Raw genomic sequence first — 27,865 nt, forward strand, 5'->3', positions numbered from 1 at the left:
AGTACCCAGATACTGAAATGTTTCAAGAGTTACTAATATTGTCTTTCCATGTAGGAATGTAAACAGTTCAACTTTAGTAAGTCTCTTATGATTTCTCTTTGCTGTTTACCTTTTCATGGTTCTCTTCATTCTTGTGTTTGAAAGTCAAATTTTCTTTTCAGCTCTGGTCTTTTCCTCAAGAATGCTTGAAAGTCCTCTATTTCATTGAAAGACCAATTTTTCCCCTGAAGTATTATACTCAGTTTTGCTGGGTAGATGATTCTTGGTTTTAGTCCTAGTTCCTTTGACTTCTGGAATATCCTATTCCATGCCCTTGGATCCCTTAATGTAGAAGCTGTTAGATCTTGTGTTATTCTGATTGTATTTCCACAATACTTGAATTGTTTCTTTCTAGCTGCTTGCAATATTTTCACCTTGACCTGGGAACTCTGGAATTTGGCCACTATATTCCTAGGAGTTTCTCTTTTTGGATCTTTTTCAGGTGGTGATCGGTGGATTCTTTCAATATTAATTTTGGCCTCTGGTTGTAGAATATTAGGGCAGTTTTCCTTGATAATTTCATGAAAGATGATGTCTAGGCTCTTTTTTTGATCATGGCTTTCAGGTAGTCCCATAATTTTTAAATTGTCTCTCCTGAATCTATTTTCCAGGTCAGTTGTTTTTCCAAGGAGATATTTCACATTCTCTTCCATTTTTTCATTCTTTTGGTTTTGTTTTGTGATTTCTTGGTTTCTCATAAAGTCATTAGCCTCCATCTGTTCCATTCTAATTTTGAAAGAACTATTTTCTTCAGTGAGCTTTTGAATCTCCTTTTCCATTTGGCTAATTCTGCTTTTGAAAGCATTCTTCTCCTCATTGGCTTCTTGAACCTCCTTTGCCAATTGAGTTAGCCTGTTTTTCAGGGTGTTATTTTCTTCCGCATTTTTTTGGGTCTCCTTTAGCAGGGTGCTGACCTACTGTTCATACTTTGCTTGCATGTCTTTCATTGCTCTTCCCAGTTTTTCCTCCACCTCTCTAACATAGTTTTCAAAATTTTCTGAGCTCTTTTTGAGCTTTTCCATGGTCTGATCCCATTGAGTGGGCTGGGATACAGAAGCCCTGACTTCCGTGTCTTTCCCTGATGGTGAGCACTGCTCTTCTTCATCAGAAAGGAGGGGAGGAGAAACCTGTTCACCAAGAAAGTAACCCTCTATAGTCTTGTTTTTTTTCCCTTTTCTGGGCATTTTCCTAGCCAGTGACTTGACCTCTGAATGTTCTCCTCATACCCACCTCGCCTCTGGATCCTCCCAGCCAGCACTTGGGGTCTGAGACTCAAATGCTGCTTCCCAGCCTCAGGGCTTTGGGCGGGGACAGGGCTGCTATTCAGTGTGAGATCAAGTTCAGCTGCCCGGGTGGGGGCAGGGCCGCCTCACGGGCTCAGTTCCCTCAGGGGGTTTATGCAGAGACCTTCAACAATGGATCTGGGCTCCTGCCTGCTTGGGGAGCCCCAGTCTGCTCCCACCTTCACTGGTGCCTCCCGAGGGTACCTGAGTCATGGGGGCTCCCCACTCCCCTCTCGACCTGCTGAAGAGACCCTCTTACCAACCCTTGTCACCTGTGGGTGGAGGGACCCACGCGGCTGCTGGAGATTCTGTCCCTGAAGCCTGCTCAGATCTGCTCCTCTCGGCGCTGGGCAGCCACCGCAAGGCTGGGCTCTTCTCTGCGTCTGCAGCATGAAGAACCTTTTGTGAGAGATTTTCAGGCTCTCTGGAACAGAAATCTCATCCGCTCTGCTGTTCTGTGGCTTGTCCTGCTCTCGAATTTATTGACAGCTCTTTTCTACAGATATTTCATGGGCTGTGGGTTCGGAGCTAGCGTATTTGTGTGTTTCTACTCCGCCATCTTGGCTCTGCCCCCCTATTTCTTGATTTTTCATAAAGTCATTAGCTTCCATCTGCTCCATTCTAATCTTTAAGGAATTATTTTCTTCCATGAGCTTTTGGAACTTCTTTTCCATCTTGTCAATTCTGCTTTTTAGGGCATTCTTCTCTTCATTGGCTTTTTAGATCTCTTTTCTCATTTGGGTTAGTCTATTTTTTACAGTGTTATTTTTTTCAGCATTTTTTGGGTCTTCTTTAGCAAGCAGTTGACTCATTTTTCATAATTTTCTTGTGTCACTCTCTCTTCCCAATTTTTGCTCTACTTCTCTTACTTGATTTTCAAAATCCTTTTTCAGTTCTTTCATGGCCTGAGACCAATTCATATTTTTCTTGGAAGCTTTGGGTGGAAGAGCTTTGACTTTGTTGTCTTCTGTTTGCATATTTTATCTTCCTTGTCACCAAAGTAAGATTTTATAGTCTTATTCCTTTTCTTTGGTTTTTACTCATTTTCCCAGCCATTTACTTGACTTTTGAGGTCTTTGTCAAGGTACATTTCTGCTTCCAGTGGGGGTTGGGGGTATACTGTCTGACTCTGAATTCCCCCACAATCTGTGGGCCTAGAGCTCCAGAAACAGTCACTATCTCTGCCCCTGCTGCTGCTGTGGCTGCTCTGCCCCCTTCCCCTTCTGCTGTGGGGCAGGACCACTCCACTCTCCCACACTGATCTCACAGACTTTTTCCATGGACCTTCCAATTTGTCCTTGGCATTTGAGGGTCCTGAAGTCTGGAAAGTGCCACAGGTGTGAGAGATTCAGTCTCCCCAAAGCCTGCTCAGGTCCTGTCTGTGCCTTGACCCCAGTGTGGTGTGATAAATACTTCCTGGCAACCTTCCAGGCTGTCTTGGGCTGGAGATTTGCTTCACTCCATCATTCTGTACATTCTAGAATTTTTTTAGAGCCATTTTTTCCCAGGTATGTGGCTGGGCTTGGGGGGAAGTGCTCTAGAAAGTGCATGCTGTTACTCAGCACTCTTGGCTCTGCCCCTATGTGAGATCAATTTGTACCTCAGGACTCCTATCACATTCAAGTCATATAAGAATTGATACAACTTGCATGGGTTCTGGCTGGCCCAGGCCCAGGGGAAAAAGCAAGAGGGGAAGGATTTCTCAAGGAGTCTTAGCTCTTTCTGGCTCTTGGCTATCTTAGATGGGTTCTGAGCAGTTTCTCTGTTACTATTTGGTTGACCTAACACTTCAGTTCTTTGAAGAATGTAATTTCATGTTCCATAGCCAGGCAACATCACTAGATGGACCTTCATCACAACACTTCTCTCTGAAAGCAAAAGTGTAAATAAGTTCAGAATGATTTCTTGCAATTGATAATATGGCTTTGCAGTAATTCTGCTTGTATCTACTGACAATAACATAAGACAAGAGAGCTATGCTGGAAGATGAATGAGGTGCATTCAACACTGTGTGCATGATTGTTTTTGAATTCCCGCCTGTGAGGTGATCTGTTCTCCATCACAGGCTGGATTTGTTTTTGTCTGAATCTGATTCCTTTGAGGTACTGAGAATAATTGGCAAAATACCCTGATCGGAAATGCAGAGGGTAAACTGTTCATAAGCTCCTATGATTGACAGACAGCTCAAACTGAGTTCCTAAGTGAATTAACTGCTTTGGGCACTTAAGTAGTTGACATTATAGATGGAAAGCTTGAAATGTATTGACTTCATCATCTGCTCTTTCACAACAGATTTATTTCTTTTTGTTGAGCTTAGCCTCAGAAGAAACTAATCAGAAAGAGCTCATTTATTGAGCACCACAAGACAACTTTACTGTTCTCTGAAGAGAGCTGATAAGCTGTATCCTTGTTGCTAGATAACCAGTGGAAAAGCTGTGGATTACCTTAAATTATAAGGACAGAATTGGGTCTATAACAGTATATAATGGTTATATATTGTGCAGAAAATGGCTTGTTCTCTCAAGACCGTAGCCCTAAAAATATTTTTAGATTAGTGAGATAAATTGTAAAAAGCTCACTACTAGCTATGTTCTTGACCAGGAAAACAGGAAAAAAAAATAGATTAATGCAACCTCTTTGGCATCTTTAGACATGCTGTTGAATTAAGAAAATGGGGCATGGTGGGGTAAGAATTATAGTATTTTAACCATCCTACTTTGAGGCATGGGAGATCAAAGAGAGAAAAGTCCAAATTTTTTCTCAGTGTCCTTTTAATGGTTAATGCCTAATATGACTGCTGTGATCTAATGCATGATATAAGCTGATATTAATATATGAGTTTCTGTATGTAGGAATAAAGCCAAGTGATAGAACAAGCCCAATGAATAGTACTAAGTCCTTTTAGGGGGAGGCATTTTCCTACATTAGAAATAATGTTGAACTTAAGGTCACAAACCTGAGTCCGATTCTGCGTCTACCTGCGTGACTATGAGCAAATCATTTCAATTGTTAGGACCTCAGTTTTCTTTCCTGTACAATAAGAGGCTTAGATGAAATGAAAATGATGAAACTTAGGTCGTTTTCAGCTCTAGATTTGTTATCCTTTTGTTTAAGGTATGCTAAAAACATCAGAGCAACCACTATTTTTAGAGATTTCCTTTCTAAAAAAAAAACTTCCATGAATATAATCTGTTATAAACCTTTCTGCCTGCAGGTTAAAGTTTAAGAGATTTCTAGTTTTCTCTAAAGTGGATCATAATCACTCCTCCATCAGTCAATCAGCATTTATTAAGTACCTATTATAAGCCAGATACTGTGCCAAGCTCTGGGGATACAAAGAGAAACAAAAGATATTTGCTGCACTCGATCAAGTTACAATTAGATAGAGAGACAACATGGCAACAACTATGTTTAAGCAAGCTATATATAGGAGAAATAGGAAACAAACAACAGAGAGGAGGTACTAGAATTCAGAGAGATTGGGAATGTTTTCTGATCAAAGGTAGGATTTAAACTGGAATTTGAAGGCCTGGGAAGCCAAAAATTGGAGATGAGGAGGGGGAGCATTCCAAATATGGCAGATGGCCAGTGAAAATGCCAGAATCAGGACAATAGAGTGTCTTTTTTGAGGACCAGCTAGGAGTCCAGTATCACTTAATTAAAGAGTACATGCGAGGAGGATGTAAGGTATAAAAAGAGTGGAAATGTAGTAGAGGGGCTTTAGACAACAAACAAAGGAGTTTGAATTTGATCCTGGAAGTAATAGATGTCACTGGTGTTTACTGAGGAGAAGGGTGGCATGGTTTTAATTATGCTTTAGGAAAATCACCTTGACAGCTGAGTGTCAGAATGGAATGGGGAGACTCTTTCATGATGCAAACTCACCAGTAAACTATTGTAGTAAACTAAGTGTGAGGTGATGAGGCCCTGCACCTCAGTGGTAGCTAACAGAGAGGAGAGAAGAAAGCGAGTGGGAGAAATGTTAAGAAAGTAAAATTGACAGGTCTTGGCAATGGATTAGATATGGAGTGGTGAAGGAATCAAAGATGACATCAAAGTATCAAGCAAGGGAACTAGGAGAATAGTGGTACTCTCAACAGAAATAGGCAAGTTAAGAAGAGGAGAAGTTTTAGGGAATAGATAATGAGTTCAGTTTTGGACATACTGAATTCAAGATGTCTGCAGGACACTCAATTCAAGATGTTGGGGAAGCAGTTGGAAATGTGAGCCTTGAAGTGAGTAGAGGTTAGATGTGGATAAGTAGATTTGAAAATAATGAGCGTAGAGATGATAATTGAATTCATGGGATCTGAAGGGATCACCATGTGAAACAGTATACACAGATTAGAGAAAAGGATCAAGGAGAGAGTCCTGTGGTATACCCATGATTAGCAGGTATGATCTAGATGAAGATCTAGGCAAGGAGAGTGAGAAAGAGCAGTCAAATAGCTTTGAGAAGAACAGTGTCCTGAAAACCTAAAGAGAAAAGATTATCAAGGGGAAGAAGGTTATTGACAGTGTTAATGACTTCAGAAAGGTCAAGAAGGATTAGCACTGAGAAAATGCCACTAGACTAGATCAAAAAACATCATTCATTACTTTGGAGAAAGAAATCTTGGTTTTTGTAACCTCATATGCTGAACTCAGAAAATGTTGAACATTAATGGCCTCCTCCCCTATTTATAACTTTTGTAAGAAGTCTTGGTGGGACTTGCCTCTTAACTTTCCCTTCTCTCAGATGCTAGAAGATCCTTCTGAGGTCATTCTTAGGACAGTCATTAGCAAGCTGTCCATTCTTAGATAACAGGAACATCTCAAAGTTACCGAATGTGTCATCCTTAGGGTAATTATAAGGAACTGGTCATTATAGGTTTCCAATCCAGATACCAGTCACCATTGTTTAAGGACATTGAGGGTATTAAAGGGGTACCCAGTCTGAAGAAAAGTCATAAATTCAGAAAGATTCAGCCACTATTGACCTTATCTAGTCAGTACTCCCCCAAATTTCAGGTGCTTATCCCCTATAGACCCAGTCCATTCAGTGCTCCTGGAATATCAAGATTGATAAAAAAGACAAGACTCATAAGTGATGCTAGAATACACTATTGTTAAAGAGGACAGCTTCATGGGCTCTGCAAATGTGGGAACTGACAAGATTTGAAGACTCACAGGCATAGGAGGAGTGTCAGATACAGTTACATTTCTGTACCATTCTTCATCATTTTGGGATCCAGCAGGCTATACTATGCCCTTTAAGAACTTCCATTCAATACATAAGGTATGCACACAGTTCTGTTTTCACATTCCAGTGGCTTACATATAATACTACATAATTATCCATTTAGAGAACACTTGCTGAATAATGTTAGGTAATGAGCAGGAAAGAATGATCTCTTTCCTCTGAAATTAATTCCTGAAAATATAAACCAAAATATTAATTGTGTCACTTTTGTGGTAGTGAGGAATTGGAAACCAAGGGAAGTCCATCAGCTAGGGAATGGATGAACAAGCTTGTATAGGAATAGAATGGAAACTGTATAGTAAGAAATGATGAATATGAGAAATTCTAAGAAACATGGGAGGTTTTATATGAACTGATAAAGTGTGAAATAAGCGAATCAGTAAAACAAGACATTCAATGAGTAGAATGATGTAAATGAAAAGGCCAGTGAAAAGAGATCACACTCTAAGAATATTTAACTATTCTTTGTCCAGAAAACAGATAATAAAACTTCTCTCCTCTCAGCAGAGAGGTGGGAGATTGAGAGGGGTAGAACATCGTATGTAGTGTTATACATAATAATTGTACTGCTTATTTTTAACTCCTTTTCTCTGTGATGAAGCAGGGTGGGGAGGGAGACAGAGCCCTAAATTACTATGATGTAAAAATACAAAAAGCACCTTTTTTAAAAAAGTTTTCATTCAATTTACTAACGTTACTTTTAATATTTTAAAAGTGATTGTTATTTAAAGGCTGAGCTCCTAGTACATTTTATGAAAAATTGAAACACATCGTCCTTTACATTACTTTCATAAATTTCTATAAACAAAAAAGGCAGAAAGAAATTTTAGCTAAGTGGAAGAATGATTCATAGGTTTTCTTCAGAGAGCTGAATAAATAAATTGATAACACATTGCAGTTGTGGGGTCAGAAGCCAATTTTCAGATTGAGAAATAAATGAGAGGTGAGTTAGTGCAAACAGAGTCTATGAGTTTAGTTGTGAAATAAAGGAATTAGGTAGGAAAATACCTTGAGGGGATGCTAGGGTCGAATTTAATAAAAAAAGCATAACTTCTGTATACTAGGAAAGATGTGAAACTATTCGTAAGCAGAAAGGATGGAGTCAACAGATGGAGAATGAGGAAGAGAGGAGAAAGAAAAATTGAAAGGAAAGTTCCATAACAAGATAGGTAGTTATGGGATCAAAGGATAAGTAGAGGAGTTGGCCTTGGCATAGGTAAAGGCTGCCTTTCCTTCAGTGACAGGATCAAAGGAAAGAATAGGTGATGACATACAGGACTTTGGGGGCATAAAGATGAAAATAAGGACTTGTCTGTTATTTTACTCTCATGTTGTCTGCTGAGTAGTGTAATCTTCAGACTGGAAGACTGAATCAAAATTGCTAAGAGTTAGCTGATGCTGAAGCTAAGTAGGAAGATAAGAGAGCTCCTAGCTGCCTTTGATGAATTCAAGTAACCAGGTCCAGGGGGAAAATGTTATCAGGGTGCTTAAAGAACTGCCAACTATTACTGCCAAAGCACTGATAGATAGCTTCTCTTGAATGATCTTAAAGAACAGAAGTGCCCTAGGACTGGAAATTATTGTGGTTTGTAGGCTATTTCGACTCCTATGTTGTACTGTTTGCTTTTCTATAGGGTCTATTGGACAGACTAATGGTTTTGGAATTTAGAAGATCTGGGTTCAAGTTCTGTTTCTGATATGTCCTGGTTATACAACCCTGGAGAAGTTGCTTAATATTTCAGTGACCTAAGCAAATTTTTAAGATTTTAAGTTGCAAAATGTGGCTAAAACTCCTGGGAAGAGGAAATTTCCTTATTATGAATTCCTCAAGCACTAATGAAACCACAGGTCTAGACAAAACAAATAAAACTTCTGAGGGAAATGATGATAGTTCAAGGTCAATGCTTTTTCCTATATTTCATCAAGAATTTATATGACTAAGTCAGGTTGAATTATTTTAACTGTGTCCCATCTAGACTACATTTTTTTATTCTTCTGATTTTGTCTTGATTTGGGTCTTCATTCTGACAAATCAAAAGTCTGACTGTATACAGAGAGCTGATTCTGAATTGACTGTCACATTGGTAACAATAAAACAACAGTAATTTCTTGTCAAGGTTTTGTCAATATCATTTTTTTTTGGCATAATAAATCTAGAAGAAAGATTAAAGATGAGAAGGCACTTTGAATGCCAATATATATTTAAACAAACTGTTGAAAGTAAGGTAAAATGAAGACACTGGCTAATTACCACCATTTCTTAGGTAAGTTTAAGCAAGATAAAACAGTCACAAGATGAAAAGAAAATATCAAAATTCTTCAAGTCAATAAACAATTGCCCTGTCAAGAAGAGATACACCAATCAGGGGCAACATTCACTGACAGAAGATCATTATAAAGAAGATGCAATAGTATGAGCAATATAGCCTCACAAAACATTAAGAAGCAATGGAAGAGAACATGAACCTTTAAAAAATTTGGCACAATATCCACCTGGTCCAGTTGACTGTAAGTGCATTTTTAAATGAAAGTAGAATGAGGAAAGCCAGTAGCCATAAAATGGAAAAGATCTGCTAACATTTCTTGAGTAAGCCTTTTCATCATTGATGATGGTGGAATGATCTTATTTAGATTGTAACATCTAAATATACAATGTGCTACATGGAAAAGTTGAAATGATACTATGAGGGTGAATGAGGAGGAAAGCTGTATATCGATTACGAAAAGGACATCCATACTGAAGGCAGAACAATTTTAAAGGAACCTGAGAAATGCTTTATAAGAAATCTAAAATATGAAAAATTTCAGAAAAATGGATAAGATTATAGATGATATTGTTATAAAGAAAAAATATTTCTAAAAAAGACGTCAATAATTATTGAGTCATATAGATACTTTCTCATCTTAAGGAAATCATTTTGAAAACAGCTTATGTAAATATCAAGAGTGATAAAAATATGAGAAGAGAATAAGAATGGATTTGTAGGTGGTTCTCTTTAGCAGGTTTCATCTTTATAGTCACACAGTTGTCTGAAAAGTATAGACAATTAAAGATGCCACTATTTTTAACTCCCTTATCTATTACAAAAATATACTGGTCTTAGGAGAGAAAAATATATCTTCTTGGGGTAGGGGTAGGGGTTTCCAAAGTCTATATGAGCTACCTAAGAGATAAAAATCCTGATCTACATAGACCCACTCCCTGTATTCAAAAATGTAACATACCATTTCTTCAATAACCATCATTGGTGCATGGAAAACACTACTTTCCAACAATGTTTAATACATGAGTGTTACAAGGGATGAATGAAGTGTGCCAAGAGCAAAATTTTCTGTTGAAATAAGTGAAAGGGCATTACCATACAGTCAGATCTGCATCTTCCATGGTTATGGAATGGAGTAAAAGCACAGATCATCTTCTCTTCACCCTTATTAAGCTTTGGAATGAATGATATGATTTTTCCAAAGATTTACCTCCCTAATTTTATTTGGCTAAATATTAAATTGAGTTTAAATTGGTTTGAATTCCCTGAGTACACAACTGGGTTGCAGGGAGGAGGTAGACCAGCAGAATGTTTGGCAGAAGGGAATAGAGAGGAAGGGGGTGGAACTGGATCAAGATTAAACATATGCCAAGTGTAATTGAGAGTGGATTAGTAGCTAACTCCCTCAACAAGCAATTTTAATACATAAATCCCAGTGATGGAGTTTTCTGACCTTGTTTTCTTTGCAAATCTAAGAATCTTTTTTCTATTTTTATCAGAGGACTTGAGAAGCGGCTCTGGTGTGATAGAAAGAACATTTCCTATTTCCCCTCATTTAAAAATCAAACAAAAAAAATCCATTGTTTTTTGAGTTAGTCAGAGACAAAATAAAGTGAAAAAAGGAAAGCAAATGAGAGGAAAATAGAACAAAAGGGAAGATTCATTCTACTAGAGAGGGTAATGAAGGCTTTCTCTCTCCATCTGGTTATGTATATTTTCCATGAAATGTTACCAATTTAAAAATGGTGCCGAAGAGAAAGAAGTGAAGTAGAAAGGAGAAGAAAGGAGAGGAAAGAAGATGAAAGAGAGAGTCTATAATTAAGTATATGTTTTATTCTATTCTTATATATTTAAGCTATAAAAAGAAAAATCAGATTTTATCTCACTTCATGGAATCAACATTTTGTATGATTTTGGGTTTAGTTTCACTCAGGAGTATGTTCTTTTAGGTGCAGTTGGATTTATAATAGGTTGTATGTACATATGTACAAATATTATATGAATTTAGAGAGCTATCGGTATAGAAATAGCTATAGCTATATAAAGTTTGATTATGTATAAAATACACATTTTGACATATATACACATGTATGTATTTATGTATTTTTTGAAAAGATATTGAAGTGCTCCTTTTTCATGATTTGAAAATAATTTATTAAAAGAAAAGAAAGAATAATATACATTTTTAAAGGCCTTTTGAAAAAGGCTGCCTCTGCGGGAATTGGCCATTTTGTGGCTTGGCATAGATGGACTAAAATTCTGGCTCTCAATATTTCATTAAATTAGTATTTTCTTCATATCTAGGCTGCAGAGATAGGCTTGTTTTGCTTAGGTCACCAGTATGGTGACACTCCAGAAGGTGGCACTCCTGTTTTTTGCTTTATTTCCACAGGTAGTGCTGAACTAGCTTCTTAAGTACAGCATTTACTATTTGGTCTTGGGAAAACTTTAAGTGACTGGAAGCTTCCATGATTTTCTTCCATCTGCAGTGTAAAAAAATATATATATATTCCCTTGAGACTGAAGTGATTGTAGAATATACAACATTAGAAATCTACTTCGGTCAGTGAAGTAGAATTCTGCCTTTCAGATATGAAGGGGAGAAAAAAAAACAACACAATGAAGGAACTTTCATTTTTGGTTTTCCATTGGCATGATTACTACATTCACTGAAATTTATTCAGGTCAACTTATTAACATATATATTAATCGAACCATCCTATTGACAATGAATAAAAAGACACTCAAACTCTGCATTTTTAAAATGTGTTTTTAAATATCTCCTTTCATTATTCTTACTAGCACACTGGGGTTGTTATACCATCTACCTTTAAGGTAAAAATTAATATTTGCCAAAATATCATGATGCTGGATAATGTTTTGTTAGTTTTATCAGATCGGTGATGACCCCATTCCCTCTCCTTCTTTAAAGGAGTGAAACTCACATTTCTAAACAGATGTATTATGACACTGAGTTTGTTTCATCAACCCTTGCTAGCTGCTAAACAGTTTCACAGAAACCTTTAGGTCCCCACGATAAAATGACAAGTTTATTTACAATTCCCTTCCTACCATATTCCATCAGATCACCAAAGAAGATGCACAATTAAATTTACAAATGTGACCACTCTAAGTAGAAATGAAAAAGTCTTAGCCTTAATGATATGCAATCTTAGTACATTTAATATGATGTCTACGAATAGATGCACGAGTGATGGTAGAAGAAACAGTACGAGAAACTTTAAAGAGCATCATGATTTCCCACCAAATATAAACATATGATATAATATAAATAATATAATATAAACATTACTTTGTCGTATCAAACTGAAATAGTCTTTTGTGCCCTTGTTACCTGAGGAAGCAATATGTATACAATTTCCCAAAGTATAGATTGCAAAGTTATTGAATAAATCCATTTGGCAAATAATTACTTTAATATTTTAAAGAGCTATGGGTTTGTCAAAGCAGGTATTCCCTCCATTAGTAGAAATGGTAACTTCCTTACATCAAGAAGTAGTTTTCTTTGTTTTCAGTAGAAAACCAACCGTGGTTCACCTTCTAATGGTGCTTCTTTAAAACTGAGTTAGCTTGAGTTCTGCCTGTCAATAAAAATGAAGAGATATGCTGTCTTGCCAGGGCATGCACATCAAAAGTGATAGAATTATTTCCAGGACCGGTAAACTTGATTCCTGCTTTCCTTCTGTGATTCACATTGGGACATCAATTGTCATCAAAAGAAATCTTGTGAAGAATTATGAAACCTTGGGCAGAAATTCAAGACCTTATGGACTCAGGAGGTATTTTCATTTATATTGCTGTTGAAGAGACATAGAACATAGATTGAGAGAGTTACAGGGTCAAATGTAGGTTTTTTTGCTTGTTATTTTTTTTAAAGGATAGCAGAGACTTAGGCATGCTTGTTCAAGGCAACAAAGTAGGGATCAAAAAGATGCCAAAGGGCAGGCTACAAAAAGAAGTGACCGTGAGATTAAAGAGGACAATTTTGTTTTGGAAAGGAAGGTGATCCAATTTTCCTCAGAGAATGGAATAAGTAATGAGTGAATGGCAAGGGAAAATAGGAGGCTTACTATAGATGACTATTGTTTTCTAAGTGAAGTAGGTAGAAATATCTTTAGCTAAGAGGAGTGGAAGGGTGATATAGAAGGCTTGAGGAGACAAAAGATTTCAAATAGCCTCTTCAGGGAATGTGTTACAATCAATTGAAGAAGAATTCCATGTCTCAAGGAAGGACTAGTTGAGATTAGAAGACACACATTTGGAGAAGAGTCAGTACAACTTTGTTGCTGTCTTCCAAAGGAGTTCAGTAGCATGCTAGTCAAGACAGTGAAGAATGATCAATTGTGGCAATAAACCAGGGTTGGAATTTTCTTAAGCAGGGAAAGAACAAATGGGTAAGGAGTTCAAGGGTAGAGAACATTACCTAGTTGAATTAGTTGGCCAAATAGCCAAGACTATAGAGACAAGCTAAAGCAAGGACTACAATGGAGGAAGGAATAGCGTTCTAGTTGACTAAGGAAAAGGAAGTACTGATGGGCCAGGAGAAGTTTAAAAACCCACAGAATTTATTGTATTCATAAAAGGCTCAAGTGGACAATCTCTCTCTATTTTTAGGTGTGGATATCTTCTGTGAAAAATACTTACAGGGCTAAAGGACCTTGAGGGAAGGGTCAGCTTGGGGGTAGGAAGCAACTCTACCACCATACCAGAAGCATCAAGGTCTACAACTAAGCTTTATGGGTCCTGTGTACCCATAGCTCAAGCTCAAGGCTGTGGTGAAGCACAATAGACACTAGGCTAGCTACGATTCTTTTTATAACACCTGGGCAGAGGGAGAGACTGAGGTAAAGAGGAGGGTGTCCCTTCCATCATTTGGATGTTTTAGACATTTGAAAACATTGCTTTTAAAACCTTTTGTCTTCTTTCTTTCTCTTCCCCAGCCCTTTCTTTTTCCCTCTAACACCTTGCAACTCCTAGCTACTGAAATATCTATGACAATGCAAAGCTTCCAAAATTATTTCCTGAAGTTTGCTGTTCTTATGAAGTCAGAAAGGGAGGAATTGGGATGGAGTGAGCTGTAAAATGAAGAGATTTGACTAAATGATTTCTAAGGTTTCTTTCAGCTCTCAAACTATGATTCATTACAGGCTTCATAAAGATGTAACTTGAGTAGAATTTTGAAGGAAAAAAGAGATTGTAAGATGAGGTGCATTTCAGGCATGTTGGTGAACCAGAACAAGAGTGATGAAAGGGTAGCTGGAGAATCATGTATGAGGCATAGTGAGAAAAACAATTCAACTGGAACATGGTGTGGGAAGGTGAGTAATAAGGCTGGAAAGGTAGGATGAGGACAGAGGTTATGAAAGGCCGTTATAACAATGATGAAGAAAAGGGTTGAGAGGGATCAAGTGACCTGCTCAGGGTCATACATCCAAAAGTATGACATACAGTAAAAAAATCTAATATAATTTTAGGCTTCATTGAGAGGCCTGATGTCTGGAATGAGGGTAGGCCTGACTAATTGGGCTATACTTGGTATTTAGTATTTAATTCTTATCCTGTTTTAGGCAGAATACTGACATATACAGAAGAGGACAAGTGAGATGGCAAGGCATCTAAATATCATGCCATAAGAGGACTGGTTGAAAGAACTTGGGCAAATCATTTGATAGCCCTAATCCTCAGTTTCCTTATCTTTAAAATAAAAGAGGCATCTTGATGACCTTTGAAGTCTATTCCAGACGCAGATCTCATTTTCTGAGTCAGATCAACTTAAAGAAGCAAAGACTAGTAGGAGGAGCCTAACTGGCTAATACTTGGAAGCAAGATTTGTTTTCCTTAGCTCTAGAGGACAGAAATAGGAGCAATGGAATAGAGTATGGGGAAGGAAAATTGCTGTTGAAAGCAGCTTTGGGTTCAGTGTAAGGATTTTCTAACCATTAGAACTATCCAAAAATCGAAAGTGTTGCCTGCCTTGAGAGACACTAAATTCCACCTTTCTAGAGATATTTATTTAGAGGGTTGGATGCCTACTTATTAAGGAGGCTGGAGATCAGGTTCTTACCCACACACAAGTTGGATCAGATGACTTCTGAGCTCTTTGCCAAATTTGAGATTCCATATTTCTGATCCCCCCCCCCCCCATATTTATATACTGTATCGGTTGTCTAGGCTTTTTTCTTCAATGCTCAGTTTCAAACTTTGCCTACAACATATGTTCATACATATATATATAAGCAAACACAAATAGCAGCATTTAATGAACTCTTAATTGCAACTGCATTATGATGTTATTCGATTTTAAATAGCAGCCAATATTTTACACTTACACTTTTTCTTACCTCTAAGTAAATACATTTCTTGTAAAACTGTTTAAGTGGTGATATTGGGGGCAATATCACTTCATGTACTTGAAAACTATTTCCTATTCCAAGTTTGTTCTTTCTTGAGCAACATTCCCCAATTATATTTAATTGTATATGAAAAAATATTGAAGGAGAAATTAGAAAATATTTTCTTAGAGATGGACTATTGAAGGGCAAAAGACCAGGTTATGTTGTCTCCAAATGTTTCTCCCTGTGTCCAGAGTAAAGAGACTTTGCCTAAAAGAGGTTTGGGGTTTCCCAAGGAAGGGCTTTTATTGGCACCTGGATCCTATAGGGAAGGTGTTAAGTAGCAGTTTGGGTGTTAGTTACAACCCCCCACCTGGAATGACAGTGGGGGAAGCGATTCCCTGGAGAACCTGACTGGAAATAGGCACATGACTTCTTCCAAGTCAAGTTCCCTGGTCATAGGAGTAATGACTGGCATTTATATAGTTCCTCAAGGTTTACAAAACACTTTCTTTTACAACAACCCTATGAAATAGGGAGTGCAAATATTATTATCCCCATTTTACAAATAAGAAACCTGACTGGTTAAAACACCTGTCCAGAGTCACAGAGCTGGGGCTATCAGAGGTAGCAGTAAAACTGAGGGCTTTTGATTAGAACTGCAGTTTAGGAAGCAGTAGTACCAGACACTCTGAAAGTACCCTAGACTCTTTATTCTTTGGAGTTAGATGGCACAGCGGATAGAGTGTCAGATTAGGAGTCTGGACTACCTGAGTTTAATCTTGCCTCAGATATTTATTAGCGGTGTGACCCTGGGCAAGTCCCTTAACCTTTCTTAGTCTCACTTTCTTTATCTGTAAAACAGGGCTAACAATAATACCTCTCTCCCATGGCTCAAATGAGAAACATATGTAGAATGATTTACAAGCCTTAAAGTACTATACAGATGCTAACTAGCTAGTTACCTTTTGTTCCAAGTTCCTCAGAGTATACTTGGTCAGAAGTCAAAGCCCAGAGGGTCTTGGAAAGTTCTAACTAGGTGTTTTTCTCTGGGATACTAGTCCAAGGCTGAGGGTCCTTCCCAGAGCTCTTTTTCTGACACCCGCATTCATTGTGATCATCCACTGGCCCCACAGGGTGTGGCAGGACCATCCCACTTCTTGTTCCTGCCACTGCCAGGATCCTTGGTGGTCCTCTCTCAGCTACCATTGTTCTTATCTCTTGTTTTTCCCTTCCCCCTTACCCCACCCTTTTTCTTCCCACCTTCCCCTTTGGAATATGTTGATGCATGGTGATTGGTCACTGACTATGCCTTTAGGGCATAGGTCAGATAGTGACACAACCACCTTTCTGATCTCTTTTACTCAACCCTGGGGGATTATTGTGGGGAACTGGATATACCTTTCAAGAGTGATGCCTACTGACATGTCTCCTGCTCAAACAGGATGACTGAGCTCTTTATCTCCCTTCCCTACTATAAGGAACAAGGTTTTCTCCTGTGATATCTCTCTTGACAGGACATTGAGTTCTGAAGTCTGACACCTTTCCCCACATCCGATACACACACACACACACACACACACACACACACACACACACACTCGCACAGCTATTAATAGTTATTATTATTTTTTTTTAAATAGGGGTTAGTAATTCCTGGTAGTCAGCATCTCATCCCTGGAGAGCAGAGTTGGAGGGGTATGGAGGGCTATGTACCATAAAGATAATGAGGGTATATTCCCCCTTTTTATTTCTATGCTCTATAGAGTATGTGACCCCAGAATACATTCTACTTTCCCTCTTAAACCCTAAAACTATAACACAAATGATACAGTTTTCAATGTTATACAGTTTATGATTAGATTACAAAATCATCAGTGATAGCCATCCATTGTACACATATAATTCAGTTTTGAGAGGAGGATGGGAGGGGTGGTTCAGGAATTGTGATTTAATTAGATTAGGAAATTCCTAGTGAGGATACTCCATGTATCAATAAATATCCGCACCTGCTCTCTAGCATTTAGTCCCTCTGGCCTGGAGGGACCTATGTATCCCTCAAGGAAAGAGTGTCTTGGATACACAGATTGAACTACTATTACCAAAACCTAGACTCTACTCATATGATCAAGAGTCCTGGGTTTGAATCCTGGCTCTTTTTCAAGTTATGAAAAGAAACTATGGTCAACATGCCATTAAATGAGTAGGCCTAATGAAAAGCAGACCTAAGTGAAATTTGATACACCCAGCCCATTCCCTTATGGTATCATTTTCATGGGAATCTATGTTTGTAGAGAATTCCAGTGTATGTTTTCTGTAAGCAGATGTGTTTTAAATGGCTGATTGAGAGTGTTATAATTAGATGATTCACCAGAGGAGGGTACAGAAGATCACACAGGGACCCCTCTAGGTTCCCAAGGTCACACATGGTCTAAAGGAGACATCCCTCAGTCCCCTTGGGTAATGACTGGGGAATAGACCATATGTAAACATGGCATCCTCTGTTTGAGAATGTCCTTGGTGCTTCATCTCACTGTATGTAGTGCCTTTGAGCTTTGCTAACAGTCTGAAGTGAATTGATAAAGAATCATGAGTCATTAACTTGGTAATATGACCCAGTGGACTGAGCCCAGAACTAGGTTTCCAGGGCTGTGAATTGTATTGTATTCCCAGTTTTGTCATTCATTTTCTGTGTGGTCTCAAGGAAATCACTAAGCCTTTCCATGGGCAGATCTGGCCTTCAGCAAACTGCTGACTTAGCTGCTAAAGGAATAACCAGACATTGTAATTCATTTGGTATCTTCCAAAATAGATAGAAATGCTCAGCAATTATTTGTTTATGATGTAATATTGATTGCAATCTAGTCTTCTTATTGACCTAACAATGTATTTATTATTAATAGAAATTGTCTGCCTAGGTTTCTAATTCAATTAACCATGACTGTAATCATCCTCATGGCAAAGATGTGCTCATGATCAGTACTGTGAACTGCCAGGAAACTTCTGTGCTTTTCACAATGTTGCTGTGAGGAGTCATGCTTTGATTGAAGACTCATAGCCAACTTGGTAATGATGTATTCAATATTTATTAAGAAGTGATATTGACCAGACTGCTCCATTGACTACAAAGTCCCAGTTTCTAGTATCTGAGATGTGGAGTTCTATTATTTAACTTTCTAAAGAGAATGCATAATTAGAATGAACTCTGAAGAACCCCAATATCTGGTATATAAAATATAGGGTGTACCAAAAGTTAAGCTTTCCAGCTTTAAAACTGTCCTAGGATTTTGGTGATACATTATAGAACAATTTAAATTTATGAACTTCACATTTGAGGCTCATAACAACCCTGTGAGGTAGTGCTATAGATAATATCATCCCCCCTTTACAAATGAGGAAACTGAGGGTCAGAAAAGCTAAGTAACTTGACTATGGACACACATCAATCAATGTGCAGGAAATGGGCTGAGAAACCTAGTTTTCTTTAAAGTCAAGACAGTGTTCCATCCCCTCAGCCATGCTGTCTCTTCTAGCAAACCAAGCATAAGGAAACCCTTCTGACCTTTCCAGTCTTATTACACTTTACTCTTTTCCACATACTTTAAGACTTAGTGACATTACCTCTTAGATGGTCAAGACACTTCAGCTTCTGATTTCACACATTTTCACTGTCTGACCTCCTCATCTCTCATTGTCTCCCTCAGTTAGATGGGGAACTTTTGAAGATGATGGAGTGGTTTCCATTTTTTTCTCCCTTTCTTTTTTCCCCCAGCACTTAACCCAGTACCTGGTACATGGTGGGTGGTTAGTGCTTGGTTCTAAGAAGAGGCTTTAATATATTAGTCTCCAATATAGAATTGGAAGGGATTTCAGAAATTATGTGGTACAGATTCTCAAATCATAAATTCCATCACTCACATAGTGGCCAACCAGAGTCTGCTAGAAAATAATCCAGTGATGAGGAATTAAGTCTTTACCTTTTTGTTATGACTTTCAAACAATTTTAGTATGGAAATTCCTTGAGGTTGACATTATATCATTTTTATCTTTGTGCTCCCAGTGCTTGATACAGCTTCTTGCATATAGTAAGAGATAATTAAGAAATGTTTCTTGGATTGAATTTGGTGATATTTCCTCTAGAGGCAGTTAGGTGGCATATTACATAGACATCTAGACTTAGAGTCAGGAAGGCCTGAGTTCAAAACCTGCTTCAGACAGTAGCTTTGTGTCCTTAGGTCATTTTCCTTCTTCCTTCCTTCCTTCCTTCCTTCCTTCCTCCCTCCCTCCCTTCCTTCCTTCCTCCCTTCCTCCCTCCCTTCCTCCCTTTCTTCCTTCCTTCCTTCCTTCCTTCCTTCCTTCCTTCCTTCCTTCCTTCCTTCCTTCCTTCCTTCCTCCCTCCCTCCCTCCCTCCCTCCCTCCCTTCCTTCCTTCCTTCCTTCCTTCCTTCCTTCCTTCCTTCCTTCCTTCCTTCCTTCCTTCCTTCCTCCCTCCCTCCCTCCCTCCCTTGATACTTCCAAGTTAAAATCTGCCTCCATTATCATTCTACCTATCAATGACCTCTGGTCCAACTGGAGTGATAAATTCTCCCTCCTCATGATTGTCTACAAATATTTGAAAAGTGCTTTCACATAACAGAATGATCTTTAGACTTTGTCTTCAACCCTAGAGCCCACACAAAATTTCTGACAGCTACAATTTGCATGTTGAGATTCTAGAAATATTTGTGTACTCTGCTCTTCTAGGAAGATGGGAAGAATTAGGTTGAATAAGCCTGACGCAAGCACCAAGCAGAAGTCAAACAGGTTTGATGGTAGTGAAATAATTAATTTTCCAAGGTGTCTACTTCCAGCATTTTAAAGTTTATTCAACTTTTATAAATTCTTGTGTTTAGGTCTCACCCTTTGCTCTTGAGTCATACTGTCTCCAAGAGAAGAAGTGAACATTTTTAAGTGCAGTTAATAGCACACTTGTCTGGCATGTAGAAACTCTAAGGAAAGTTGTACACAGCCTCTAATTCCTGAAATTGTCTTCTATTGTGTACTGAAAGAAATGGGCAAGTCTCAATGACCTAATAGAAAGAAGGTTCCTTGGGGGAGAGAACAAAGAAGAGAAAAGCAGTGAACCTTAAAAGTAATTTTCATGTCCTTTGACTGCTGTACTTAGATCTACCTATGTCAAAAAAAAAGAAAGAAAAGGAATTGTAGACTAGGTTAAGTACCTTCCTGTTTGTTCACATTGTTAATCTCATTGTCTGGTGTAATATGAAGGGCCTATAGGTTCATCAGGAGCATTATAAGTAGAAAAGTAGGACTGAGTCTGATCCCATCATGCTTTGCCTTGTTGATTGCTTGATTTCCTTATAACATACTGCTGTGTATTTTCCATCTTTGTGTGGAATAGGTTCTTTTCAAGAAAGCGTTGATATCCTTCCCTGATGATCCTGATAAAAAAATGATTATCACTATGAAGGTTGGTAGGTTGCTGTAATCTTTGAAAAAAAGATATTATAATGCCATTGAAAATGATATTCATATTCTATGCTGCAGAAAAACCAAGAAAAGTCAAGTGTAAGCTTAAGTATAAGTGAGTACGCTGTGGGTATAGTGGGATAGTGAATAGAGGACTAGCCATGGAGTCAGGAAGACTGAGGTTAATTCAAGTCCTGCCATTATTGTATAATATGAGCAAATTGTTTAACTTCTCAATGCCCAGTCAGCTCTCTATTATTATAAGTTACAGTACAACTGAAGATAATTTCCACACTGGGAATTCCAGCCCTTTTGAAATCAAAGGTCTGGGCAAAAATAATGAGGATAAATGTGTATACAATACAATTTTATTAACTTGGAATATGGGAAAATTCAGAAATGAGATGGAGTTTAGATAATCTATTTTTTAAAAACTCCCTAAACAAATTAATAATGTAACCAAGTTTGGAAAGAGGAATGTTTACCCTACTAAGGGGAAAAAAATGCATTCAAACTTATTTAAATGCCCATTTGCCCATTTCTAGTCATATAGGGAATGTGAGTTGAAGTTACCAAGACGAATTCTCATCCTTAGATTTGAAAATATATATATATATATATATATATATATATATATATATACTTCACAACAAGATTATAGAAACTTGGTTAATGAGTATCTCACTTTGAAATGATGAAGAAATCCTATTCATATCCCTGAGAGAGAAGAACCACTGACTCCATGGACCTTAAAAAGGGAATGACTCCTCCCTTGTTCTTCTCCTTTCTCCATCTACTGAGTTGGAATTATTTAATTCTTTCTCTAGCTGGGGAGGGTGTAGGGGGAGAGGGGAAGAAGCTGGTTCTTTCCCTCACTTTGACCCCATGGAGGCTATAAGCCTATGGCAGCTAAAACATATATTCTTCCTAGGCAAGCCTGAACCTGGATTTTAGACTTTTCTATTCGCTCCTTTCCTGATGTTTGAGAGGTAATCCTGAGATGTCTGTTGCTAGCCTTCATGGTACCTGGTAGGTGGAGAGAGCTGGCTAGAAGTAGGAGTGCTTGGCATCTATACTAATGCTTCTTTGAGAGATGACCACCTGCAGGGTAACAGCCCCTCCCGACCTGGTTTGCCAGAAGACATAGACCTGGAAGGAATTTTTTGGACAGTGTAGAGCTGAGGTAAAATGTAAAATATCTATTCAGCAGTTCTATAAATTGCTTTCTGTTCTCATGTTTTAAGTCTCAATCTCCTGAGAGAATATGATAATTGCTGTAAGTTATTGCTGCTTATTTAGCTTTTTTCCTTCTTCTGTCACTGCACCTTTGTGAGTCTTGTGTACTTAGCATTTCTAAATGTGACTCGAAGAAGTAAATAGATGACCTATATCTGATTTACACTGCACATTGAGTACTTTTCTACTCTCTTACTTTCAGGAAACTCTAAACATAAACTAAACTTAAATTTTAAGTAATTTTTTCTCAGAGAAGGGCCAGAGAAAATGAAACAGAGAACTCTAAGGGTTCTTTTTGGATATCAGACTCCCCAAATACTGAACTGAGTGCTCCCTCATGACTGGATCCAGTGCTTAGAGGAGCCACTTAATGAGGATGGAGACAGTGAACAACAGATATAGGAACTATAAGAACATAAAACACTTTTAATTTAAACAAACTCAAATTTAAATAGTTGAAGTATTTTTTATTGTTCATGGGTAGGTAAAGTCAACATAATTTTTAAAATGACAATTTTATCTAACTAATCTATTTATTCAATGTCTCCCAATTAAATTACTAAAAAATATTTTTCCTGATTTAGAGAAAATAATAACAAAGTTCATTTGGAAGAACAAAAATCAGCAACATCAAAGAAACCATGTTAAAAAGATGGAAAGGAAGTAGATTCAGCAGTATCAGACCTTAAACTATATTACAAGGCAAGAGCATTGTCAAAGTATAAAAAGGATAATTTCAATTATTTTAAGTTAAAATTTTCTTATATAAATAAAACCTATGTAGCCAAGAACAGAAGAGATGCAAAAAAATTGGGGGAAAGTAAAACTACCATAGATAATCTCTCAGATAGGATGTGTTTGGGTTGGAATATTGCTGTGACATAGGAAATGATGAGCTGGTTGATTTAGAAATACATGGAAAAACTTGAATTTATGAAGAAAGATGCTATCCACCTTCAGAGAAACATGATAGGAGAAAGCAAACATAGTATACCCTTGTGCATACATGTATGGATATACATGTTTACATATGTGTATGCTTATACTGATGTATATGTATGCTTATAGCTATACATCTATGTGTGTGTGTGTGTGTGTGTATCCATTCTCAATTGTAGTCTTTTTAGGGTAGGGGGAATGGAGGAGAAAAACAAAGTAAAATGTGTACAATAGAAAACAAAAGAAAACTAACAAGGAAGCAAAGAAAAGCTGGCCAACTTTGAATACGATATGTAGTATTTATTATGTAGGTTTTCTTGAAATGGAAATTTATTGTTTTATATTGAATCTTCTCTTATGGTTTGCTGTGTACATGGCATTTTTTTGTCTCATTTTGTATTTAAGTTAAAAATAAAAAAAAAAATTCTGACTCTTAAAAGGTAGGTGTGTGTTATGGCTCTCAAACAAGATGGCAAATACTTCATTGGATCTGATCATATGGATTTCCATGAGTGAAATCTGTTTATTTTATAAACCAAGGAAGCAGTTGGCAGGATCATTTATACATTTTTTAAATTACAGAAATAAAGTGTATTTTAGATAAAATGTAATTGTGTGACTTCAACTTCTTTTTGTGGTAAGGAAGGAAATAGGGATGAAAGTAAAAAGTATGAGTTGGGTTGATCATAGCAAGATTGAGAGAATAATACACTTGAGCCTGATGTATTTGAGATCACATGTCCCTTCTAGGAATTTATGCCCCTCTTACAAATGGTACAGTAAAAAAGGCAAATAACTATTGTTGTGTACATATTGTTCATGATGGTAGTAGGAAAAGATATGGGAAGTTCCCCTTTCCCCAATTACGGAAGATTAGGATACCTAGGCACACCCTGTTCAAAACTCAGTGATTATTTTCATAGTTTATTACATATTTTAGACTATGTGACCTCATTGGGCTTACTTTTAAATGAATATCTTATTCCCTTGAACATGATATCTAAGGATATTATAAGGATAAAGCATTATCCTTATTATCCTTCATTTTCTTCACCTTAGTTTATTTTTATACTGCAAAGGTTCATTTGTAGATTTATAAAAAAAAAAAAAAACAAACAAAAAAACAACCTCATTCTTTAAGAGAACAGAAATGTCTAGTCTGGTGTCCAACACAATAAAGAAAACCCCTTCTTAAATTCTACCCACACTCTCTTAGTATTGGATAATTACAACTCCATATTATTTATTCTCTTCCTTCATTTAAAATAGTAGCTAATTTCCTACAGCTATACAAAGAATAAATTCTTTCTCCATTCCCTTTTCATATTTCATTATTTTCTTATAGAACTATCAGACACTTATTCCTCATCATATTCTCCCCTTGGGTACTACAAATGTTGGATGGTGCCTTTAGAGAAATGTGTGGGTTTTAAATTTTCCATGTAATTTCCAACGCTGGATTCTTTTACATTCCTATAGCTGGTTTTCCCTTACAATTACCTGAACCATTTTATGAGTCCACATAAAGCACTTAAAGCTACCAGCTGACCAAATTACTTTTCTCACTCACCTCTGACTTGTGCATACATTGAAGTGGTGAGGGATTTACATTTCTTCATTAATCTTGAGGTAGAGGACAAAGAGTTCCAACAGTTGTTCTTCAGAGCTACAGGAAATGCTGAAAATGGAAAGGAGGTGGTTGGAACGTCACCATTATGAATCAAGGTCTATTTTATAGCTAATGTGTTCTTATATCACTTAATCCAATTGAAAACATTTTTCAAAAAAAGAATTCTACCTTCTAAGTCACATATCTTGAAGGCACATTTTATCTAATAACTAGTTTCTGGATATCTTATTCTCTGATAGCCCATTTCCCTCCAAAACATTGCCATAAACCAATGTGAACAAGGACTGCACTCATCCTCTGGGTTTGGGTTTTGGAAGTGGGCTCAGTGAGTATAATTAATCAGAATCACTTTGCGGAATGAACAATGACCAATATAGAGAGGAAAATGGAACTGTACTCATCTGTACATCTCAATAAAGATTTAAAACAAAACAAATTGTGGAGCAGTGTTTTTGATAATACCCTCCTGACTTAAGTATTCATTGTGATATTTATTTAATCAGGTTCCATGGGAAATACTTTTTAAAATATTTGTTTGGTTCAGAAGGTTATCAGATGATAAATTTGGGGATATAAGGAGCCATGGAACAAGGAAATACAAAATAGTCCCTAGTTCTATGCTTTTGAAGCGATGTTGGTAGAGTAGCCATGAGTAAGAGCAGAAGAAGGCCCTCGATAAGCTTTAATTTAATTGTGAACACTTTCAATGTACTCTTTGTCTGATTAGCAATGATATAACATGTAATTATGAGACCTAAACCACATGCTGACATTATGTATAATAATAAGCTATAAATCAGAAGGCAGAAATGTTGCCACTAAATGGAAGTACAGCTCACAGTTTCTCCTTGGAGGCATGAATGAAAGATATTCTTTCATTTTTCATAAGGGCCACAAGAAACTGGGTGGTTATCTTCAAAGGTTATCTATCATGTATATCAGCAAACAAATCATCATTAAGATGATTAAATCTTATAATCACTGTTGATTGGAGAAGATAGATGAGTGGAGAAATTCTTTAAAGAACTTTGCAAGATTCTTCAGACTAATTCAGCATATACCTGGATACTCAGAGGCTTGGATACAAAAGTGGGCACGATGGAAGACAGCGAAATATATGTTGAAAAAAGGGCTCATTATCAACAAATAATACAGGTCAAGTGCTCATACATGGATTGGAGTTGCAACACTGAATTCTGAGAATACCTGAAAAGACAGCATTAAACTACATGGATAAGAAATTGACTCAGATACAATTTTTTTAACATTATATTTTTTTTTGTTTCACATTCTCTTTGTTTCTCTAGCCTCTCCTGATACAATACCTGAGAACTGTCCTTTTCTGAAAGCTACCTAATTGCTTAAATGCCACCAACCAGCTGCTTGTGCTTAGGCCCTTGGGTGAACTCAAATGTGAAACTTAAAGAGATTAGAGAGGGAGCCACATTTTTTTTTTCTGGCTCCCTCCCTTGTCAAACTGATACTGAAATTCTAAAGGTTGTGGGTTTGTTCTTCACTGGCATAGGTTAACTGGAAAAGCAAAGTAATGAAAAGCTTTATTGCTTACATTATGGCATACAACTAGGCAAACAACACACAGAGTTCATTTCTTAAGAGACAGTGGGTAATAGTGAATAAAATGCTGGACTTGAAGTCCCAAAGACCTTAACACAAATCCTACCTCAGACACCCAATAGGTTTGTGACCCAGGGAAAACTTACTCCTGATTTCTTACCTGGATGCACTCCTTTCAGGCTCCTCTCCATGTCCTGGGAATCTCATTATTGGGATTACTCACCATCCTGTAAGATCTCACCAGCCTTGGTACTCTGCCTCATCACTTCCTTCTGCCTTTCTGATTGGAGAGTGAGTGGGGTCATGGACTCCAAACCTCCAGGTAAGGAGAGGGATCAACAGATTCTTCTCTTTATTTCTCATCCGGTTGCTATCAATGCTTTTGGAACTCTCTGACTTCTCCACTATGCCCCAGTGTCATGTACTTTCTTCCCTCCCTCCCCTTTCTCTTCACTTTGTGTGTATTTTCTTCCCTCATTAGATTGTAAGATCCTAGAAAGCAGGGACTTCCTTCCTCCTTCCTTTCCTCCTTCCTTCCTTCCTTCTGATCAGACCTTAAGATAAATCAAATTGAAACATGAAGAAATCAACAGTGATTCTGGATTGGGATAAATGGCACACATAACTCTGATGTAATTTGAAAAGAGCAATTAATTAGATCAAGCATTTTTTTTAAAGGATTACTTGATATGAAACTCCAGTCATAAAATTAAACATCACAGAATATTATGGGAAGAGGCCTTGAGAGATCATTAGCTCCAGATCACTGCATTTAGTCAGATTATAGTCTAGCCCATTCAAGATAGCAAGTTAACTGTTAAAAATTTCTTTCTGGAGAGAATGTGCCTCCCTTGGTAGTCCATTCTAATGTAAAAGTTCACCAAAATATTCACCTCTTGCTGGTGGTGATGATGAAAACACAGAAGAGGGAGAATATGAGAAGAAGAGGTAAATATTTTTCTCCCTTACTTTGCTGTATTGTGTTTCTGGAAGAAATGAAGCCCACTTAAGAAATACTGTGTAAAATTACTATTTTAATCTCAAGAAGATTCCTTTTTTTGGAATAATTGAGAATATTTGGTAGACTTTGTCAATTGACTAAGTCAAGCTATTACATTAAGCATTCTTGGGCTACATAAGAGGTGTTTATTCATCCTTTTAATATCTCTTCATTAAACACCTTCTTTGTAAAACACTGTGAAGCACTGAGGGAAAACATAATTTATATAAGACATGACTTGAATTCATAGAGCTTACTATCTTGTAGTAAAGTTGGGTCATCTATGGTCAGAGAAAATCATAAAATTGTAAACAGATAATGAGCCTAGGTTAGATTTGGACAAATCCCATGAATTATACTTTTCCTGTATTTCTCAAGGTACCAACTATGACTATGAATGAGATTAAGCTGATCCAAATTTCCATTGTCTCTGTGTTCCCCTCACACAGTTAACTTTTAATTGAAAGAACCCTCTATATCACAGAAGTGGCCAGAGGAGTTTGGCACAGTTCCATGCATGTTCCAGTGGGGTGTGCTTTAGCAAGATCATACAAGACGGGTCCTTGCTCATACCTATTATACAAACAAATGTATGTACGTGAAAACAATTGGTTTGATTTTACTTTAGATACACAGAATCTCCTATCTTATTCTGTATCTCTGTATAAGCTGTACTTCATGACTAGAACAAAGCAAAGAGTACTCCCTCAGGGTTCAGCTCAAGTCCCACCTCCTACCAAAGGTCTTTCCTATTTCAATGTTGCTGACAGAACACCGCCCTCCCCACCCCACACATATAATTATCTTGTATTTTTCTCTAACTTATTTTTTCTCCA

At 37.4% G+C, this 27,865-nt stretch overlaps 1 long non-coding RNA gene across 6 annotated transcripts in view; it reads left to right on the top strand.

Moving 5' to 3' along the window:
• The window catches only part of LOC140501602 (uncharacterized), a 283,831-nt gene that overhangs the window by 209,549 nt on the left and 46,417 nt on the right, over positions 1–27,865 (top strand). For 5 of the 6 annotated variants that reach the window (XR_011966260.1, XR_011966261.1, XR_011966259.1 and 2 more), the window contains one exon: positions 26,209–26,351. The exons of the other annotated variant lie outside the window; for it this stretch is intronic. This is a non-coding gene — a long non-coding RNA (uncharacterized lncRNA). The remainder of the gene's footprint in view (positions 1–26,208; positions 26,352–27,865) is intronic. 6 annotated transcript variants of the gene reach the window in all.

The sequence above is a fragment of the Notamacropus eugenii genome, chromosome 4, assembly GCF_028372415.1.
Source record: "Notamacropus eugenii isolate mMacEug1 chromosome 4, mMacEug1.pri_v2, whole genome shotgun sequence".
Taxonomy (NCBI): Eukaryota; Metazoa; Chordata; class Mammalia; order Diprotodontia; family Macropodidae; genus Notamacropus; species Notamacropus eugenii.